Here is a 6179-nt window from a genome sequence, read left to right as displayed (position 1 = left end):
TACAGACAGAGGATGCGGCGTTACCGACCTGGTGCTCAAATCTTGTCAGTCTTCTGTTGCTTCTTCAGCCCTGTCGATACAGTCCTGAGGAAAAAGCTACTACAGGTTTTCTCTCACTGTAGAGAAGTAAAATTCTCTGCGACAGTTCTTTGATTCCTATTCTTTTAACTATTTATATTATGTAAAACCAATATTTTTTTTCTGCATTCTGGGCCTACCTTTGAGGCAAAATGGACAACAGAGCCTGGGCCTGAGATTAATTACAAATGTATAATGTTTGTGGGGCAGAAAACTCATGGGGAATCAATGGAAAATGGCTTATGTGTCCCTGTCAAAGTATAAATGAAACCTGGGATTTCTTTCGGTTTCTAAATCTATTCACACTTAAAGAAAAAGACCCTAAAATCGATAACTACCTTATTCCTTTTTTTAACTTATAATTACATATGCATAATTAACAGGAATTTTTTCAATTATTTGCTCTACACAAGTATGCATAGAAGGAATGTTATTTAGGTGTCCCTAGCAGACTGTCAAAAGCAATTTGCAACATACTTCCTGTAAGATACATGGTTAATTACATATCTAAGAAATGATGGAATACAAAATGATGAATGTGTCAATACTAAATCTCTGATAATTATGAGAAGCTATAACTCAGCCATTGAAACTGAAGAAAATAAACCAACACAAATGAATGGACTCTAGTTACAGAAAGTGCTGTATGCTTTAGTAAGATGTTGCCAAAAACCTTTCCACAATTTCTTCTTTTAGGAAGTGTGAGGGCTGGGCCAGCAAATAACAGGCAGACAATCTGACTATTAACATAAATTGAAATATTATATGGCAAGTTTTACCATTTCTACTTGAAGCAATCAAAGCCTGAATGAATCAGAAGTACAAAAAGAGCAAGAAATTAAGAATAAGGGGAAAGTAAAATCTTCTAGTGTAAAAAAAAAAATCTTTATGCTGAAATTTTAAGTTTTACAGAATTTTTGTCTTGTGTAGTCAAGCAGTAATAATAGGGGATGCATTTATTGTTACAGTCCAGTTTAAAACCTTGCGCCTGAAAGATCAGTAAAATCTGATTTTCTTGAGAAAAGAGGGGCAATATACTACTAAAAGTTAAATACATTATTAAGTTGCTGTATCAAAGACTAATATTCCCATTATATTCTTTTCAACCGTGTCAAATCAAAGCTGAAGCAAAAACAAATGGTAAAAAAATTTTTTTTTTTTTTCTTTAATGCCACTTGTGTTGGTAGTAAGTAGTGTGGTCATCACAGCCTTTCAGAAGTTTCTTACCACTTCCATGCTGAAGTCCAGAATACCTATTTCATGCACCAGAGCCTGGATGTTATTTACCAAAGTCTACAACATCAACCAATTATTCACATTTTTACAGCAAGTATCTCACAAAAATAAGATTACGCTGTAATGTTCTGTATGCTTTTCATTTTTTAGCAGAAATTATGTTTTCCATTTGGACATTGTCATCTCATTTTTTTCCCTTAGCCCCTATCGAATTAAGATTGTTTTTTTTCAATACAGTAACATTAATATGTGTATCTATATATGTGTGTGCATATATATATATATGTAGCTTTAAAATAACTGGGTTTGTGTGAATCTGAATCAAAACAAGATCAAGTAATGTTGCCTAGCTCTACAGTTCATTTTGTATTTCAGTAGCATCTTTCATGTCTTTAAAGAAGTCTTGTACTGAGAAAGGAAAAATAGATTAAGATTTTCAAGGTCTTTCTGTTGATACCTTTTGTCATATTTCTTTTTTCCCATAAAATGAATATAGATAGATCCAGTACAGAGTAGAGGGGAAACTTGTGCTTCACATAACAGGCAGGTCTTCAGACTTTGTTTCTGGATTGTTTTTTGTTTATTATACAAGAATATAGGGCAGGCTCTCAAATTAAATATTTATGTCATACATACAGTTTTATCCTATTTTTGTTTTCTGAGATTGGTAATAAGCCAAGTGTTTTAGTGACTGAAGGGTATTTTAGTGCCTTATCATCATTACCCCCGAGCTAACAATTCTTTACCTACCAGTAAACTTCTGTAGTCAGCAGAAACACGTAGTAAATGAGATTCAGTAGATGCTCGAGTCCATCTGTGGATGTTAATGGCCACTGAATGCAGGACTTGTCAGCTTTGAGCTGGAGTCCTGGGACATGGTAGGGGTTCTCCAGCCACCAGCTGTACCTTTAGCTTCATGGTGTCATCCTTGGATGGATTTTCTTCTTCTGAAAAACTCCATACGTTATGCCATTAAGTTCAACTATAACTAAATATGTGTTCAGATGCGGGGAATAAAACACCATGAAGCAAAAAGAGACTCCTGAAATTTGGTAAGATTCTTACATCAAGATTTGTTCTGGTTTTCCCATGCTTATGTTATTTAACAAGCCATTCCATGTTCCTCTGTAATGTACTTCTTAATGCTTGAGAGGCCAGCTGATGTAATTTTGGTTTTTTGACAAGTAGATACATCTTACTTGAAAACTGTGTTAACATTTTCAGATATTAATTTCATTTTTATGTTCTCTAAGGTTAAGAAATATTATAATAGCATTATCTTCTTGATTGCTGGAATATGTGACACAGACATCCAAATGTGTTGATTTCTAGTGATTATCATACAACTGCATGCCCAGTTGCAGCATTAATTCAGAATGGACATGATGTTCAGTCAGGAGGTGGGATACTTGTTAAGTTAATCAGGTGGGAAGAGACGATTTCAAATAGTAGAGTAAAGGTATAAAGTCGAGTGGAGAAGGAAAACCAGGTCTTTGAGAGCAAGCAGCAAGTACAGGATGGAGAAATCAGAAATGGCATTTGGAGATCAGTAAAGTCAGTAGGACAAATTAATTAAGACAATGAACTGAAAGAAATTTCATTTACCTGAGAATAAAAAGGAAAAAAAAAAAAGAAGAAGAAAAGAAAAGAAAACGAAAAAAAAATCTAAACACATTGTGTGCTTACTCTCTGCTACTTCTTCAGATGATATTATCATATACATGAATATGTTTCAGGAAAAAAGAAGTATTATGGAATCCCCAAATAAAAAAGTCTTTTGTTATTATGTTTATTCATGTTTAATTATTTATGTTTATTTATGTTTAATTTATGTTTAATTATGCCTTTTTCCTTGAGGTGTCAAGTTAGTTCTCAAGAACTACAGTGTATTCCAAAAACTAGAATAGCATAAAGTGACTTGCAAAACCAAATTAACCAATATCTCTTAAAACTTGTGGGGTGTTATCAAGGATTTGGGGGGTGGCAATGTTTCACCCTGTCCCAGGACCTTTCATACAGTGGTAACTTAGGCCAGACATAAATAGGGGCTCCGTTTTACCCCTCAACCACACAGCACAGTTTAGAATAGAAAATTCAAATTTTGGAGACAAGTTTCACATTCACACTAATACTGGCTAAATGCAAGCTATATGATCTCCTTTCTTATTCAACTAAGTTTCGAAACAGTGTTTAATCTCCTCTTCAGTGAGTTTGATTTCCTGATCCTCGCAGCCATGAACAAAAGCTAAAGTTTTGAAAGTACAGAGCTACTAGGAAAAATTTAAATTACCTATCCTGATATTTTCAAACTGCTAATTCTTCTAATTTGTTCACTGTGACTGCATGTTCCATTCTGTATTTTTTTTTATGCTTCTCACTCTGTACTTGTAATTTCATGCATAAAGACGAATCTGCAGCACTTTGTCAAAGGAAATTATCCACCAACAAAAGCAGTAGCTGTATTTTCAATCCAGAATCAACAAGCATGCAGAACCACACATTTCAACTGCAATACCCCATTACAAACACAGTTTCCCACTTAAGCTTGAACAGAGGAATTCCTTTCCTCAGCTATTCCAGCTGGCTCTCAGATCAGCCTCTGAAAAGTCTTTCCTTACCATTACAGAAACAAACTCATGGTGAGCAGGCACAAACCAGAGCTGAGATGGCAATTTGATCTCATATTTAAAAAAAAAAAAAACAAAAACCAAAACACTTCAAAAGACCAGCTTTGTCAAATACTTTCTGACTTTCCGAATGTGAGTGTCCTGCCTTTTTCCTCAGCAACCCAATGGTTTATCTCCTGGAATTATTTTGATGTTCCAGGTCAGCTTGGCCTTCTACTGTCTCCTCAGAATCAGGGTCATTAGCCAAGTCAGAGACCTGTACTCCACTAGATAGATGGAGATCTGAGCAGCATTCAGACTGCTTTTTTTGAAAGGTGCTTGTTTAAATAAGTAGTAAAATGCTCACTGTAATGCCATGTGGAAAGGCTGGTGGCAGGGGCTGTGGCAAGAGGGAAGAGGGGGAGGAGGAGGAAGTGATTCCAATGGGGTGAAAGTTAATTTGACATAGGCAAACTGCTATTTCCCTTTAATAAAAAAAGCACATAATTGAGGCAAATTCTGCTTTCTTACAAGTTTTGTTATGAAATGTTCAAGCATCTTTGTGTGAAGTACAAGTATGGTGCTAGTTGACACCTCCTGGTTATTAGTGTATACGTTCTATATATAACTTCTTTCCCTTCATACAGCAAGATTGTAACAGCTCTTTTTGTTATAACAGAAATTCTAACACTAATATATTTTTTGATTGGAAATTCAGTTAAAAAGAAGCATATGGATTTTTATTCTTTTTTGTTGATCAAATGTTTTTCAATTAATTAGAGCAAATGACAGAAAAACAGTCAAAGAATATAGGAAAATCAAAATTAAGCACAACAGAGTGAATGAGCAAGGGCTACACATTGTTTTTCACCTCCCAAACAAACACTATCTTTTTCAATCTTTGCATGCAAGATAATATCTTCTTTACAATAAAAGACTGGTAATTAGAGAATTAGGAAGATCATTATCTAGATCCTCTATTTGAAGAGAATCAGAATAATGTAATCACAAACAATTAAAACATATTCGCATATGTGTGAGAAATCTACACAAGGAATGAAAAATCATGAAGTGGTGATAAAGGAGAGAAGTGTATTTTAATTGCATCTAGTTTTCTTTGGATTACACAGCTTTGTTTTATTTATTGTATTATCCTACTGGGATTTCACTTTTTGACTGTATTTTTCATAATTATCTCATGATTGTCACATTTATAACTTTTCCGTTGCTTAACATTATTCCACTAAACTTTCCTTTCTAGAAAGTCAGAAGTCAAAAGAAAGACTATTTGAAAAGTGATTATGTGTTTCATCATTAAATGTGACATCATTAAATTATGACGTTAAATTTGTCATAAATGTAGGCTGACACTTTACAGTCAGGCATTTGGAAGTCTGGACCCAACTAATGGCCCAATAAGGCTGAGATGCACAACCCTTGCCAGGGCCTGGGCACTCATGTTCATAGTCATGCTATGGTTTCTCTGATATTGCAACACATAAGACCTCATTTATAAGATAAGAATGCTACATTTGGAAATAATATGGTGTCTCTGAGGTTTTGGACAGTGGAGTTACATGGTTTGGCTTTTCATTGCTGTTCAGTGCAGTTGAATGTTCAGAGAAACGAGGTATAAATGCAACAAATTTAATGACATGCCAAAACCCTAAGTGATAGCACCAAAACTTGTGGCTATAAAATGTGTGGGCAAATTGCAGTCTCATGTTGATAGCAGAAACCAAAATACACAACTCTGCTCAGTAGTGATGAGGTCTAAAACACCTCTCTGATGACTGGAACCACATTGTGTCTTTCCATCCTCTAAACTGAACTTTTTGCATTGCAGCTGGAAGAAATTCTTTTGAATCAACATGATGGTCCTTAAACATGGGGAAAAGAAGGAAAAGTAAATGTTACATGCCTTTGAGTGCATTTTAAAGGGTACCATGTAGAATTTATGCACTGAAAATCAGATGTTACCTAGCCAAGCAGAAAGAGCATGATGTCTGATCATATAGTCATCAGAGTTTCATTTTTCTTTACCAAAGTGCTTGTAGACTATCTGTCTGATCATCACCTGAGACCAGCTAATGCAAAAATTAATCTTTCACATATCCTAACTCTTTCTGTGCTCTCCTAGGCTACTTTTAGTGTTGAATAACAGAGATAAATTCAGTGTACAAAACTATTTCTCAGTAGAGAATTTAAAAGTTGATGGTGGCTGATAAATACTAGAACAATTTTTAATCAGGTAGCATA

This window comes from Calypte anna, chromosome 1 (genome assembly GCF_003957555.1).
Source record: "Calypte anna isolate BGI_N300 chromosome 1, bCalAnn1_v1.p, whole genome shotgun sequence".
Classification (NCBI taxonomy): domain Eukaryota; kingdom Metazoa; phylum Chordata; class Aves; order Apodiformes; family Trochilidae; genus Calypte; species Calypte anna.
The sequence above is the reverse complement of the archived record's forward strand: the minus strand, read 5'-3'. Positions refer to the sequence as shown.